The sequence below is a fragment of the Poecilia mexicana genome, unplaced genomic scaffold, assembly GCF_051168715.1.
Source record: "Poecilia mexicana isolate PSO_F unplaced genomic scaffold, ASM5116871v1 scaffold_1, whole genome shotgun sequence".
NCBI classification, from domain to species: domain Eukaryota; kingdom Metazoa; phylum Chordata; class Actinopteri; order Cyprinodontiformes; family Poeciliidae; genus Poecilia; species Poecilia mexicana.
Window position 1 is genome coordinate 11,542,850 of NW_028263370.1, and position 16,891 is coordinate 11,559,740.

Sequence of the window (16,891 nt, forward strand, 5' to 3'; positions counted from 1 at the left end):
TTCTGATCTGCTTCACATGCGACACACATAAAATATGTTGGAAATAATTCGTCCGTGACTAAAACTGTGGGTTAGTATGACAGAGGAGGGGGGAACAGGATGCAGAAAAGCTCCTGCTAGATTAGCAGCTGTGTTCGAACAAAATGTTCGAACACATCACTTACAGCAATCACACTTAGTAAAACTTTGAACTGACAGAAAATCTTCCGCCCTGCTCCTTTTTTAGCACTTTCTCAGCAAAACCGGCAACGTGAAATCCCACAACTCCTGTCAGCCAATTCCAGAGTTGCTCCTCTGATTAGCAAAATGACTCAGCACAAAAGCGAGACCTCTCTGCCATCCTGCCACACACACACACACACACACACACACACACACACACACACACACACACACACACACACACACTCACACACACAAACACACACAAATACAAGACAATGAGATCTCATTTCTTTTTTCCCCCTTCCTTCATTCTGATGAAAGACGTTTCCCCTTTTGCCTAGAAGTCGGTCAGCTGACGCTCGCTCTACATGCAGTCATGTGGCCTGTCGCTAACCAGCAGAGGACAAGGCACAGCGTGTGCGTTTCTGTGCTACAATCACTGCCAAGGTCAAGGAGAAAAGGAAGGAGGAAGGCAGGGCCGCAGAGATAGGGAGGAAAATCACTGAAGCAGCTCAAAAACTTGAGGACAACAAAAAGCTGTCATGCTGATGACATGTAAGCCGCAGCGCAGCTGCTTATTTTCTGCCCAATAGCCACTAACCACCTTAACGTCAACGTGGATGACTGTCCTAACTCCCTGTACCAGGAAATAATCCCAGTTATCATGTGACAAATGGAGGCCTCACCAAGTAAAGGGGGCTAAATTTAGCTAAAACTTCAACAGAGCTCATGTGAAAATTAGTAAATAAATGTGTAGATAGGCGCTTGTTTTCACTGTTTGCGTTTTGTATTACTCCAGTTTCATAACATGCAAATTGTTCCTTGCATTTTTTTTTTTTTTTTTTTTTTTTTTTTGTCATTTTGTTGGCAAAATGAGAGGTGACAAAAATAAAACAGGGACACACCCGTCTCGGTTCTAAATCACTCAAACACAAGAAAAGTAAAAAACAAAATCTTCCTTTCGTTGTACGCAGTGACATTTTAAAGTATTTCAAACATATCCTAGTCCCTACAGTAACATATGGTGGTGGCAGCATCGTATTGTGTCAATGTGCTTGAAATGACCCAGTAAAACTCCGGACGTTGATCCAAATAGAAAGCTTGCTAATGGGCTAATTAATTTCTCTGTGGAATGGCTGTGGCTTAGTGGAAAAAGCTCTTGTGGGTTCAGATCCAACTTCTTCCTTGAAAGAAGGCAAGGCACTTATCCCCAAACTAATTGAAATATGGATGTGGGCATATTGAAAAAATACTCTGATACTCTAGTCTCCAGATGTTTAGCCCGTTTACTGAAACTTTAAAATATGTGTTTCCTGACGCTCTCTTCAGTTTGACTGAGTTTGAGTGACTTGGCAAAGAAGGGCAAACATTTAGTTTCTAGATGACAAAAGCTGGAACAGAAATAAACCTAAAGACCTGCCACTGCAATTGCATTGAAAGGTGGTTCTATAAAGTATTAATTGACCTGGTGGGACTGAAAGCAAACACACACAAAAAAAACAACAACAAAAAAATGTTTCACGATTTTTTCCCAATTAAATCCCAATTAAATACGGCGAAGTTTGTGGACGTAATGTAACACAACAAACTGTGAGAAAGTTGAAAAGCTTTTGTAAAACACTGTAGATCACAGTGTTTTGCAGATTACAGCACAATCACATTTAATTACCAACGTGTTTGTTCAAATTCAACCATGATTCTGCGACACGCAGACCAAGTCCAGTTTTATCAAATTTTATGTTGCTTACTCCCACAGTCCAAAAATATACAAGTCAAGCCAATCAGCCGCAGTGAGTGTCACTTTGTTGGCTTGTGCTGAAATGGCGGTCTGTTCGGGATGTAACCCTGGAGGCAGTCACAAGTCACCGAATGAAAATATCAGGCGACAATAGAACCTGGTTGTGGAAACATTACACTGCGAACTGAAATAGGTTGTCCAAGGCCTCGAGTTCATCACAGCACAGTAGTTGTGAAGAGTTGTCGGTGGAAGTGCAACCTGGAATGTAAAAATGTGCGAAGCTGAGCAGCATCTTTTCAGGAACGCTTTCCTGGTTTCTGTAGATAACTCGCTTGGAAAGTTTAGGTTTCATCTGCACAGAAACAGATTGTCAGGATCATCAGATTGAGTGGAAAAGGTTAGCAATAAAAATGGAAAATGGAAAGAAGATGGAAGTGTGTGAAAGAAATTATAGTTCACCATGAAACAGCCGGACTTGCTTAGAAACTCACCTAAATGAGTCACAATATTTACTTTCTCCTCAAACGCATTTTTTTGTTCAGTTCACAGAACGACTATTGCATTATTTTGCAAACATGAGCAATAGGATTTCTATTTTCTTTTCCACGACACACCCTTGAATGCCTAATTTCCTAGGAAATCACAAATAGGCTCCCACATTCTCCAACTCCTAACAGTTTATTTTACCACATTTGTATTCCTTACATTACAGAATATTCTTCAATATCCAAGCACTTGTGTTTTAATGTGCAAGGATTTCATCTTTTAGCAAACCAACGGTCTTTGCCGTCCCCTGCTACTTGGAAAGACAAAATGTTCCCCAACGCCGCTCGCCTAAAAGCCTCTCACACCCACATCCAGTAAGGTGAGAAGGGGAAAGCATAGCCGGCCGATAAGAGCTGAATGAAAAGCTGCTAGAATTCAGCGGCCGTGAACTCAGGCTAACGCCCCCAAACAGGGACGCACAAAGGCAGAACTGCTAAACGATGTCACGCAAACCTCACAGTCAGGTGTTTCAAGGCCCGGAATAAAACGAAATCATCCTGAGAAACCAAAGCTGTGCGTAACACACCCGTCGCCCTGCCTGCACGCTGACGCCGCTAACCCAACAAAAGACAGGAGTGTGGGAACGGGTCAGAGGAGAAACATGGACGAGAGAGAAAATGACGAACCAGAGCGTCTGTGCGTAAGATGAGTGTGCTTGTGTGTGCAAGAGCGGCCTCTGTGCGACTACTCTGTATCAGTTTTGTGAACGGGTTCATAGTCCGATACACCATATGGGACATTCCATTCTGGCACATCCCGGGGAGGCAATATGTGGGCTTGTGGGTGAAACCCTGTCATGAAAGGCAGAGTCGTACAGTGTGAAGTTTCTTTCCTTTGGAGCCGCTCGCTTTCGAGCACACACACACACACACACACACACCGCGACACACACACACACACACACACACACACACACGTTTGTTTTGCTATCTTCGTGGGGACTTTCCATTGACTTCCATTCATTTCTACTCATTTCTACAGCCTAAACCTTACCTTTACCCTTTTCCTAACCCTAACCATCACATACCTAACCCTAACCCTAACCAAAACTCAATTCATACCTTAGCCCTAACTCTGACCCCTGACCCAAAAACAGGGTTTCCCCTCGTGGGGACCAGGCTCAGGTCCCCACGAGGAGCGACTGGTCCCCACAACGTAGTATATGTCAGGAAAATCGTCCCCACAAGGTATTACAAACAAACGCACCCCGACACACACACACACACACACACACACATCCCATCCGTATTTACTTCTCCTCCAAACCAGAATCAAATCACACACGCTCGCACACCTTGCCACGGCCAGCTGTCTGGACAACTGGGCTATTGTGTGGAGCAACAGGTATGCATAGGAGAGTGTCTCTGAGAACAGCCACCAGAAATCTGAGGATGTGTGCACAGCGCTGGTCAGAGGTTTACATAAAAGCGAGCCCAAAGTTATTCACACCCCGCCGAGACGCACATTAACAATGATTAGCACTGAACCAACAAGCTTGTTTCTGGCAGGAAATGAGGGAAGAGTCTCTCAAAAGACAAAATAACATATTTTGGGGGAAAACAGTATTAATATGTTTTCTATATTTAAAAAACAAACGAACAACAAACAACACTTCTGAGTAATCAATGGAAAAACCACTATTGACACCAAACACTTCTTATAAATGTTAATACTTTTGAGGGTTTATCTTTGGTGATGAGTTCCAAGTTGTAGAGGTTGGAAGACCTCCCTGCCATCACCCTAATCTTCCACCACAGATTCATTTTCAGATCCAGATCAGTACTTTTGACTAACATCCTTCAAAACACTGACATGACTTCCAGTACGAGGAAACGCATTGGTAAAATGGAAAGATTACTTTTTTCTCTTCTAGTTTATCAGGTTTTCTTTAGTCTTATTGTTTCTCTAGTATTAGAAGTATTTTCCGCTCCCTGGTGTTATTCTCCAGTATATCTCCTTAGCTTCCCTGTGCCACCTTCTCCCTGTGCCTCAGCCAGATCCTGTGCCAACTACTCACACCTGCAATCTACCTGGAGCAAATTGTTCCATTTGCTGCCTCCCAGTATTTAAGCTCCTCTATCTCAGTCACAACTCGCCAGTCTGTCTCATCACTTTGCTCGTCACTCTGTTTTTTTTGGTTGTTTTTTTTTTTATTCTTTGCGCTCCGTTGGATTGTTCACATTTGGAAGTTTTCTTCTTCATTTTTTCATATTAAATTTTCATGTTAAAACTCCACATTACGTCTCCAGCCTGCTGCATTTTGGGGTCCACTCCTCGACCACAGTCGTGACATGAACCTTGTCGACGGCTGGGTGCGCCAACAGGATAATGATCCCCCAGCAGAGATCAAAACAGGATCTAGTCTTGACTCATGTTGGGAATTTGTTGACCCCGTTTGAAGACCAACCAGTTAAAATGAACTCTACCAATTCTGATAAGAACATCAGTCAAATAACCATCTAGAATTATGTCAGAAGTTTATCGATGGCTGTAAGAAGTGTGTTTTTCCCCCTGTTTGCTATGGAACGTCTAACCGAGTATCAGTCTGTGTGTAAGTATATTTGAGCTGTACGAATCATTTTAAACATGTCTGGAGTTCAGAAAAAGCAACATAAATTCAAACCTTTTCACTGCATTCTTTAAAAAAAAACAAAAAAACCTGAAGTTGTTCATTGAAAATTAAAAGTCATAAAATTAGCATAATATCAATGCTAAATCTGAGTGTCTTTAACCTGCCATAGAAAGATCTAAGAAGGTTTTAATGGGTAAATGTTAATGTCCTTGGGGAAAATAGATTTTGTATCACCTGACTTACTTTAGAGTTAATAAAAAAAAAAACAAGGAAATCATTGGAAATGTTAGCAACAGCTGCCACGAGAGGCGTCGGCCTATATGCATGGGTTTGTAAAGAAGGTCCTGTTTTCTGGTTCGCTCATTTTCTCCTGCAGAGGTGACTTACAGTGAAATGAAGCATAATAAGAGCATTAGGGCTGGAGCAGGCTGGAGGAGCGAGGAGGGAGGAAAGCAGGGGTGTAGGACGAGAGGAGAGGATAGAGAGTTCACTGGTGTCACCGCACCGGGGGGCGCCGGGGTTACGCAGGGGTCGAAGGTTGAACAGCGGAAAGGGGACTGAGGAAAAACAGGGGACGGGGAGTGTTGATCCAGCCTTGGCAGAGAGTGGATGTCACCTGTTTACACACTCAGTCGAGCCGCCACATTCACAGACGAACATTAAGTTACACAATGTCTCATCTTAGTGGAGTGGCAGAGAGTTGAAACTGGCTTTAGTAAAGTGTTGATTGCTTTCGAGTCGATTAGATTTCTGCTCTGCGTTCCCTCCAGACGAATAAACAAATTATCGTCATATCAACGTAAAGTCATGAGGAACCTTTTTAGGAAAACCTCCTTCATAAAAACGGTGTATGCCAGCAGAAATGCAAACAAAGCAAAGTACAGATCTGAACACAAATCAGAAATGGAAACCAATGCGTCATTTAAATAAGTTTTTTTTATTATTATTATTATTATTATTATTATTATTATTAGTCTTAATGAGTACTGCAAACCTGTAATCCATGACTGCTGTTTGCAGTGTAAACTTCAACAGGATGTTTGCTGCAACAAGCAAATGTTTCTGGGTACATTTGAAATGATGTTTTGCAAAGAATTTTGAGTGAGCAGACGGACGAGGAAGGGTGTCAACGGAGCATTTGACAAGGGAGAGAGCTATTTATCGTTCTTACTATAATTATTGATTTCCTAATAAATAAAAACAAAATTTCTCTTTAGTTTGTCTTTCTCAAAACCAAACAGTTTGGTGTAAAATGTTTTTTATCTGTAAAAATGCACTTTATACTATCTAAAGAGCCACATAATCTTGTCCTGCCGAACAAAATGTAGGACTAATAACACACGCTTCTTCAAGGTCAGTAGAAAGGGCATAAATACAGCTCTGGAAACATTTTTAAAAACCACTTAAAATGATCAGTTTCTCTGAATTTGCTTTTCATAGGCATACGTCTGAGTAAAATGAACATTGATTTTTTTTATTATTATTATTATTATTATATAAACTACTGACAATTTGTTTCCGAAATTCAAAGCAACAATTTAGCATTTATTTGCGGAAAATGAGAACTGGTCAAAATAACGTAAGAGATGCCGCGCTTTCAGACTTCAAATAATGCAAAGAAAACAAGTTCATATTCATTTAGAAACAACAATACTAATGTTTCAGAAATCGATATTTGGTGGAGTAACCATGAGGTTTTCAATGGGATTCAGTGAAGAGGTCTCTTGTATTTTTCCCAGAGCTGTATATGTATTTACCTCTTTAAAATAATTCATTTTATTATTTGTCCTAATACTTGTTTTGTCTCTTTTTTTTTCTTCAAAAGGAAGCTTTAAATTCCTGATAGTCTCATATATTTCCTGTTGCAAATGAGCACACTTTAAATGTTATGCCTCTTCGTAACACATCACGCAACAGTAATTTTGACCTGTTTTACTTCCTTTTCGTCTTGCTGCCACTCTGTGTTTGGCCCGGTCAGATGGGAGCTAAAGAGGAAGGTGGGAGGGGTAGACGGAGGGGAAGAATGTGGCCATTGTGCTCTCCAGGTATGTGTGTGTTTGTGACAAACAGAAAGAGTCGGAGAGAAGGAGAGAGAAAGAGAGGGAGAGGAGATGAGATCTGGTTACAGGTGTTTCATAAACAGCACAATAGTGCTAACAGGTCCCCTTCTCTGCCTGAGCTGCATGAGTTTCTGTGCGCGGCGCAGCTCTGGATTTCTGGCCCTGAGCTTCTGGATTTGGCTTTGTCGCATTCGCAGTGCACTAAATCTGTGCTTCCTCATATTCAGCTTGAGATGATCATGTGGCATGACTGTATACTACGTGTCTGTTTGCCTCTAATTCATGCCGTTTAAGCTGTTTCTCTTCCTTATGTTTGAGGTTTGCTAAACAGTATTCTAAGTCGCGCTTCTAAAAAAACAAAAGAAATGTCACATTTTCTTCCTGTTTGAATCTTCTTCAGTCACTAGTCTCGTCTTCCTGAAACCAATAACGGCCCAAACACGATTTACCAGTAAAGTCATACTGGGACAAAACAGCTCAAATCTAGATTCAATCTTTAATGACTTTTTTTTTTTTTTTTAGTTTTTTGAAAACATCTACTTGCACAATTCGCCGTGGCTTTAACGAGGAGGTGACGCGAATACAGAATCGTTTGACTTTAAAAGAAGTGTCACAAGTCTGCCGTTTTCCATGATTCTATTTTTAGTTTTGGTCTTGCGTGAGGTAGTGCAAAGACACCACGTGTCACCACCTCATCAGGTCTGACCAGACACACACCTTCCAGAAACCTGCATAAACATTTACAGTAAATACTCCTCAGCCTCGTTCAGGCTTTGGAGAACGAAAGAATGTCAGCCCTTTAAAGCATTAGAATAGTTGTACTTTCTAAAGTGTGTCATAATGGGGGTGAGGTAATGTCACAACGTATTTCGTGCAAACCTCTGAGGCTCTCGAGGAGCTACGGAGGCAGCTTTTGAAATAGAAAAATAAATTTCAAATGAGCTGCCTCAAAACAGCAAAGAGATGTAACACACAAACTCAGTAAAGAAAAAAGTTGTTGTTTAAAAACTGATACATGAATCATCCTCTTTGAAAGTCGTCGTAAAGAAAACAATCTCAGTTTATAAGCATCGATTGAGTCATTCTTGAATGTGAATCAAACATACCTACACCTACATGTAGAGTATTTTATGATAAGGTTGTCTGAATTCAGTCCAGGTAGGGAGGCATCTACACAAAAACTACAGGATGGTATCTCTGGAGGACACCTAATTTACACTCTCAGGTTTTATTCTCTGTAAAACCTGAGCCAAGGTCGACTGCCTCTATTATGTTCCACGAACTTTGTCCTACAAACTCATGTAAGGCAAGGACTTTAGCACCCATTGTGTTTTACATATATTAGTCCTCCCTGTCCTCACGTTATGGGACATTATGAAAGCTGATAATGAAGTATGTCTGTGCTTATCCAGTATCTCCATGGGTTTTTTTTTCTTTTCTAGAAATGGCTATTAATAGGAATATTACTGCCTCTAACTTTGTTACTCGTTTTGCCTCATCATCTATGGAAAGCACTCTTCTGTGTTTAGCTCTATTTTAGACGCATCACTGACGTTGTTATCACTGCCATCATCTTTGTGAACGCTCTTTGATTTTATTTTACAAGGAGGGAAATTCACTCGGTGCTTCTGTGTTCAGAAATGTCTCTTTCCCAGACAGAGACATCTGTGCAGTAGTTATTTCCCTTAACTGGGTTCGTCTCTTTGTATTTCTTTCCCATAGAAAGAATGTACAGCCCAGTGCTTCAGTATTCAGCCGGTGGTGGAACTAAAACTGCTATTACTTCTACATTATCTCTTAGTTTTTCTTAGCTATAATTCTGGTTCAGTCTTTTTGTTTTTAACTATGTCTCTCACAAACAGAGCCACAGACAGAACCATAAATTGGACTGTGTGGAGCTACATCTGAATCTGAATACATTTCTGGATTGTATTGCAAATTACTGGACTGATCTGAATTAAATCAGTCCGGCATTGTGCAAATAATTTTACAGAACTTGTGATGTATTACTTTGAGTTTCACTACCAGTTTTTTTGTTTGTTTCAGTCTCAGTTTTGCTTTGTGTCCTACAAGTTGTGTAATCTTCAGTTGGATTAAAAGCCGCTTCAGAGTTTAAATTACATGGTTAAAACAGACCACGGTGTTACAGATATTATTTAAGAAGCCGGCAGATTTTGTCAAAGGTACGTCTCCTTCAAACCTAAATTCAAAGTGCACATCATCGTATGGAGAAGCACAGGACATCTGTTCTTGAAAATATCAGCTGGATATGAGCCGTCCTAAACAGACACACTGCAGGCTCAGTGTATGCGCACGCAGACACACACACACACACACACACACACACACACACACACACACACACGCAACTAAATCTCGTTTGTACAACAACAGGACACCCAAGGCTGACTGGCGCCCTGCTCGACCAGTTTTTCAAACACACACACACACAAAATGGCAAGACAAGACATTAGTTAAAAGCACACAACCATACACACACTCACTCACGCACACACACAAATAAACATCCAGACCTCGTCCCGTAACCTTGCCGTGAAGGTTACAGCAGTCAGCTGGGTCAGTGTGATCACTTGACCAGCTGAAAAAATGTCCTTCCAGATACCCACTGTGTGTGTGCATCTGTGTGTTAGTGTGTGCATAGTACGAGCCATCCAGGTGAGAAAACACACAATGTCCTCACAGAGTATCTGTTAGGGATCAAGAGTGAAAAGCGAAGGAGAAGAAGTAGTAGAAGAAGTGCAGAGAACTCGTGTGATGAGTTTCCAGCCAACCTGTGGGATGATGGGACGTGTAGTCGCTGCGTCGCCGTCGGTTCTTCGTCCACCACGCAAAAAGCAACGATCCAACTCGTCACTTTCTCATCTTCTCTTTCTTTCTCTTCGCCTCCTCCTCTGCGCTGTCCGTCAGGTTCGCCGCTCGCCTCGTGCTGGTTGTCAAGCGGACTCCTGTCTTCAGTGACGGGGCCCCCACAAAAAGAACAGTGAGAACAGATCTCAGGCGACCAACTCCAAACACTCACACAGCCAGAGAGGACAAGTCAGAGTTTCTCTTCTCCTTTTGGTGTTTTTTCAGATCCTGACTCAGATCCTCTCTGTTTGTCCTCTCCTCTCTGCTCCAGTCACGACAACACGTGTAGACGCAACAGCGGGAGACAGGAGAACAGAGGGGGGAGCCCGCAAGGTCTTAAAGTGGAGGAGAGAGCAGGAGGTGACGGTGAAGAAGGAGAGAACAGACGGAGGGAGGGAGGGAGGGAAGGATGGAGGTAGGGAGGGCAGTGGTAATTAGTGAGTCTGTACCTGACTCTCACTGACATAAGCCCCGCATTCCTCAGAGCTTGGAAGGGGGGAGAGACCAAAGGGAGGTAGAAGAAATGAAAAAGTTCAGAGCACACACGCATACACACACGCAGACACACTAATCATCCCGGTGAATACCTTCTTGATCCTATGAGACACCACAATCTATCTTCCTTCACAGCAAACCATGACCTACGCAGCGCTCCAGTCAGGGCTGCATGACGCTCAACTCAAGCCTCGATGCTTCTGGACCCAAAACTCTTTGAGGTGTTCAGTTCTGCCTTTCCGCTGCTTTCGTTTCACTAGAAATCCTCCTGCCTTGTGCCTCTGCTGCTGTGTGTAAGGTGTACACACTACCTGCCCCTGAAACTCACCAAACCAGAATCAGAACTGCCCAAACTCCCGGCACACCTCCTCCCTTCTATCATTCCGGATGGGAAATGCTATCCTCTTGTGCCCCTGTTCAACCTGCCTGAATGAGTGCGCGCACGTGAGTGTGTGTGTGTGTGTGTGTGTGCGTGTGTGTGTGTGTGTGTGTGTGCGTGCACGCGCCCATGTCCTAACAGCCTGAGCAGCATTCCTCCAGAAGGGGTTTCCTTCACACCTCATTCCAAACCTTCGCCACATGATTGCTCTCATCCGCCACCTGCTTATTACCGCTGATCACCCTCTGCCGCCTCGTAAGGTCATGATGACTCGCCGTCTTTGGGGCGACTGTCTTCGCTCTTTGACGTCAGCAAAGTGGATCCCACCATAATGACAACTTTATGTAATAACAGCTCCTCTCAGACACCCAATCCCGCTCCTTGTGTTTTACTGTCAGCGTGAAGATGACTTGCAGTGAAACTTGAAGCTCAATATGTCTAACACCAACACATTCCAGCCTTTGGAGAGGCTGCTGCTTCCTTCACACCTGAACTGAAAGTAAAACAGTGACACAGCTCGGAGCTTCTCGTTCTCCGCGTTCAGCTTCTTTTTACTCCCTTTCTTTTCCCCGAAGGTACTTGTTTGATCATGTATCTCTGTTTCAACACACTCCTGACAAGAGCAGCCTTCATCTCTCGTTCAATATTGTGTAACAGTGCGTCTCCCCAATGTGTGCGTCTGCCTACCTGGATTACTTAGAGTGCCGCGGCGAGGGTGGGACCAGGTGCTTCCTTCTTCCTGATCTCCGGTGACTTTTTGACGCCTTTGTGACAGCCTGTTGTCATGGAGACTGGGGAGGCAGCGAGCACGATGTGCTGAACGGTTACAGCCGCGGCGAGAACAGCCAGCCAGACACCAGAGTGAGGACAGAAGAGAGAAGTGAGGAAGCTGGATCCCTGTTTAGAGTAACAACACACACAGAGACACACACACACACACACACACACACACACACACACACACATGCACCCACACGCGCAGACACGCATGCATACATTCAGATAAAGTCCCCCCCCCATGCACACACAGACACACACACACATATGCACTTACTCACACAGTAGGGAACTTGTAAGTGTGTGTGTGTGCATAGGAAACTGAGATTGAGTCAGAAGTGCTCACACAGAGAAATATCGTTTCAACACAGCGCCTGAACTCTGGTAGGGAGGAGGCTGGGCCGTTGGATTAGTTGCTCAATGCGTTGACTTTAATGCTTACTTAACAGATCTTACAAGCCCTAAATGAAAAGACAGATAAAGGAAAAATGCACACATAATATTAAGCATACAACACTGCAGGTACAGGGCCTTGCAAAAGTATTTTAAGCCCTGAAACTTTTTTACAATCACATAACAATCCCCAGTCACTGTACACTTCACAGAGGTGATTTGTGACAGGCGACGTAAAGTAGAGCGTACGTGTGAAGTGACGGGAAAAACTGTGGTGTTCATTTATGGTCACTGTAGCTCAATTTAATGCACATTTTAATGGACACTATCTGTGAATAGATCAACACAGTCCCACGGCATGATGCTGCCCCCACTGTGTTTTACTGTGGGTGTGTTCAAGGTGCTGTGCTACACTTTTACATACTTTAGCGAAGCTCTGTATGAGTGGACTTAGAGGAGAGGTTTGTTCCAGGTTTATTTTTGCGTACAAACTATAAAACTGAATTTAGATTTGATGGAGATCATCTTTGAAAATCAGTTCTCAGCCTTGCCACAGATTCTTAATCAGGTTTAATTCTGGGCTTTGACTGGGCCGTTCTGACACATGAATATCCTCTGATCTAGACCGTTCCATTTTCGCCGAGTATTTGGGGCCACTGTCCTGAAGGTGAACCTCCACCCCACTCTCGCTTATTTACCAGCCTGTAAACGTTTTCAATCTCGATTGTTTTCCAAATCTCTGCAGAAGAAAAGTGTCCCCACAGCATGATGCTGCCACCACCATGAGGACGTTGTGTTCACAGTTTTGTCCAGTGCTAGTTTGGGATTTTGCATGCAAGTCTGAAGGTTTTGTTTAAGTCCGAGTATCTTCTTCCACTGTCGTCATGTTTGTTGTGTCCCCTACATGGGCGTGACAAACTGCAAAAGCAAATACTAGTGGCTTTCTTTCAACAAATCTATTTCACAAAACACTTGACGGTGAGATTTAGATGTCATTTTTCCTCTCCATCTGTTTTGTGAAAGCACCAAGGAGGTGTTTGGGAAAGGTAAAAGCCAGCCTGCCTCTATTATGCCCTAAGAGAGTCATCATGTAGTAATGACGTATGGTTTGTTCAACCCATAGACATGAATACGGTTCAACCAGCACGACCAGCAAACAAGACATCATGTGTGACATGGTAACAGGTGTTACGCGCGTATTTTTCCGCCTCGGAGGTGCGGAGAAGACGCTGCGGAAACAGTATCTGAAGGAGAAACGCGAATCGACGTAACACCTGTTACTGTTTTGAAAAAGAACCACAATAAGACCTCATAGCAGATTATGTACAGGACTGTGCTGTTCAACATCTGCAATTTAAGAAGCTGCGAGTTTTTTTTTTTTTGTTGTTGTTGTTGTTTTTTAATAAAACTCAAGGCTTTGAGGGATAGATATCACTAACCTGGCAATTGTTTTTTTTTGTTTTTTGGTTTTTTGTTACGCAATTCCACTTGATGCTAATCTCGCTTCACAGCTCAGTCTGGGCTTCCTCCCATCCCTCCAACTCAACCTGTGTTCAAACAGCGAACAGAGAAGTTGTGAACGATGACGTCAATTTTCTGCGCTGATTTATAATTGTAGTCTGCTTGTAGTTTTAGCAATGACAGCGATGGACGTGAACGAAGCCGTTCAGTCCATGTTGGTCGCGCTTCCAAATATTGAATTAGCATTAACAGCCGCCTAAATTGGATCGGCTCTTCTCGCTAGTGGAGGATATTTTATTTTTGTTTTTTTGTTTTTACGCTACAGGCGATTTTCGGTAAGTTTCATAGCGTTGACCTTTCACATTACATACGTCACTGCTAAACATTAGCAATTGAGTGAAATTTAAAACTTAAACTAAGTTCAAACCTACAACAACCTGCCAGTCCTCTTGCGATTTTATATGGCCTCAGGGAGCTTGGAGGATTTTATCTTTATAGATTAGCAGAAAGGTTTTACGAAAAATGCTTTTGGCAACATAAAATTACAAAGTCAATTTATCAAAGCTACTGGAAATGGAAATGTCTAAGTTGGTGAACCAGATAAAATGCCAGGGACACAAAATCTCTCCACTCGGCTCTTCTCTCTAGTGGTCATATTTTTCAGAGAAATATGCCTGCAACCAGTTAATTATGTATTTGTACCAAGTTTTAAATTGGTATGACAAAGTGTTCAAGAAGGCCATTCAAAATGGTGTTTGGTGAGTCTGGTTTTTATACCGGTTATCACACCATGTTTACGACTTTTGAACTATGTTCTTGTGTCCAATTAGTCAACAAGACCCTCTGCACCTGCTTCTGTGATTGGGTCTAAAACGAAACCAGGGTTCATTTTAAAGTTTCCTTTTAATAAAAGCTCTTGAGCCGTACATAATATACCTCAGCATTCGCTCTTTTCTCACAAGGAGTAAACAAAGTAAACTTCCCTCACAATAGGCAGCTCAAACTCTGCCCTCTTTGCTGCACAATAGAGCGATGTGAGACACAGAGAGCCCAGATTCCCAGTAAAACACTCAACCGATACTCTTATGATTCAAAACAATGGCACACAAAGGGATGGGGTAGTGTGGCTATTCACCCGGAACAAGTGGATCCAATCAAGGTTCAGGGTCTGGAAAACTTAGGACAGAGGAAAACTTGGATCATGTTACAGCGGTGTGTGGTGGTGAACTGGATCCATGAACTCAGATCATACAGATCAATATGTGGTGAGCATAAAACATCTTTTATGCACTAACTTTACTTGCCTTTAAAAATATTTATTTTTAAATAGTTTCTCTATTTAAAATTTCTAAAATTAAGGAGCTGCCTGCTCAATTTTATCCATCTCATCATATCAGAATTTTATTAAAAATTAAATGGAAATTTGAAAAAAAAAAAAAAAAAAAGAAAAGTAGGACCAGCTGCCCTTGTCTGACTAGCTTACAGAGGATAACAAAAAAAACTTTCAGCGTTCACTTTCTTTAGTTTGTAACAAAAACAAACTAGATGTCAGGCTGAGGAGAGAAACACTGTTATAAAATGCTTCAGGAATTTTACAAGAGACTTGGCTAAACGATCGCCTGATAGCAAAAAAATAATAATAATAAAACTTTGATAAACAAATCATGAAGAGCTTGTAGGGTTCTAGAAGTTGTTTTGCATGCACATGCACAAATACAAGCTTCGAAAAAGAAAAACAGGAATAATCAAGATTTGTGTGTTATTGTCATTGCTGCAAAAAAGCATGTGTGGATCAGTCTTGTTTAGGACCTTGTGTTTTAGCTTCAGGCATAACTGTCTGGGTGATGGAAAAATAAAAGGTGCAAGGTGAAGGCTTTACCCTGATGCTGCAGCACCTTGACCTAGACCTCATCCAATAACTGTAGAAAGAAGCCAAAACAAGATGGCCAAGGAAATTGAACTCCTGCACACACTTGCATATGAACTTGGTAAATACCACTAAAATAATAGGCGAATCATTGTCAACATGCCGTTTTTCAGGAACAGAGAACAACTTCTTTTTTTTTTTCTTTTTTTTTTGTTGGAAGTGATACGTTTTGTTTTACATTTGAAATCATTATTTCCTGTCAGAAACCAACTCTTTGGTTGAATTGAAATACATATCCATTTAAATCTGTCAGAGATATGAATGATTCTGTGCTTCCCTGTATATCTACCAACCACCAATCTAATGAAGTAACTTTCGATTTGTGTTTCTGAAACTGACTAAATAAAACCAGAATTATTTCTGTTCTGCTATGCCACCTTTCCCAGCTAGAAAGCAAATGAAGTCATTACGTTTTTTTTTTTTTTTTTTAAATAAATAGTTATTCAGAAACTGGTTTGTAGTCTTAAAAAAATGCTTCTTTCCACACCAGGTTGTTATTTTAAAAATTTCTTCTTAATAACTAATCTGGCTAAATAAAGGTTAAATGAAATAAAATAGTTTTATTCTGTTTGTATTCCCTATTTGCAGATTCCTTCATCTCCTTATTTCCTTATAAAAAGGCACACAAAAAAAGTAAAGGCAGCATCAAACTTCGTGTCTGAAATTTCAGTTATGAATGTAACATGCAAACAAAATGAAAGAAATGAGTGCTGCCTAATATTTCACTTTACCAAGCAGCAATGATGCAACTAGAGGTCAAATGCATCGCAATGCAAATATTGTGACTGAGTGACATTCATGTGAAAGGTTATTTGAAGTAACCAAGCAGATAAATTGGCTTAAGGAGCAAAACAAGGAGAGAAAAAAAGAAAAGAAAGAGAAACTCTCATGCACCTGCCTCCTGTTAAAGATTAAACCTTTTATTGAAAAAAATTCCAGGTCAGCTTATGGCCGCACAAACCCCGTCGTCTCCAACAGGGCTGATTATTGAAGCTAACGCACACACAAACACGCACACACAAACACAGCCCGTCCAGAGCAACTGGAGGCCTGTTGTGAGGCGACACTGATGACGCGTGTTGGAGGGGATAATCTCTCCAGCTGTACTCTCACCCACAGAGAAGTGAGGCTCATTTGGCCCGAAGACCTCACTCTGATTTTTTCCAAACACACTGATAAATCTCCCCCATGTACGCTGGCTAGTTCCACCTCACAGAGAGAGCAAGGGGACAAAGGGGGAAAAAGAGGATTTAAGTTCATCAAACGTCATCCTGGCTCAGGAAATAAAATTGTTGTTGCTGTATTGGAAAAAAATAAACGTTTTATTTAGTAGAACACATGAAATGTCATGCGAGAATCACTCATGTATTTTTAATTTGTATTTTTTCATTTGAATCCGGCCAGTGAGAAGATTTATAATTGGTCACATTGTACAGCATTGTTGCTGTTCAGAGATAAATGTCTCCCTCTGTCGGTGAACTGTCGATACTACAGCCACTCACATTTTTAC

At 41.8% G+C, this 16,891-nt stretch overlaps 1 protein-coding gene across 9 annotated transcripts in view; it reads right to left on the reverse strand.

Annotated features, from left to right (window-relative positions):
• Nucleotides 1-11,683, reverse strand: part of rbm47 (RNA binding motif protein 47) — a 43,693-nt gene extending 32,010 nt beyond the window's left edge. For 3 of the 9 annotated variants that reach the window (XM_088004432.1, XM_088004428.1, XM_088004409.1), the window contains exons 1-2: nt 10,537-11,485; nt 9,874-10,051 (exon numbers count right to left, since the gene is read on the reverse strand). The gene's annotated coding sequence lies outside the window, so the exon portion shown is untranslated. Of the gene's footprint in view, nt 1-9,873; nt 10,052-10,536; nt 11,486-11,510 lie in introns of those variants that run through there. The other 6 variants (XM_088004442.1, XM_088004434.1, XM_088004438.1 and 3 more) reach the window with 4 other exon arrangements.
• Between the last annotated feature and the right edge of the window lie 5,208 nt (nt 11,684-16,891).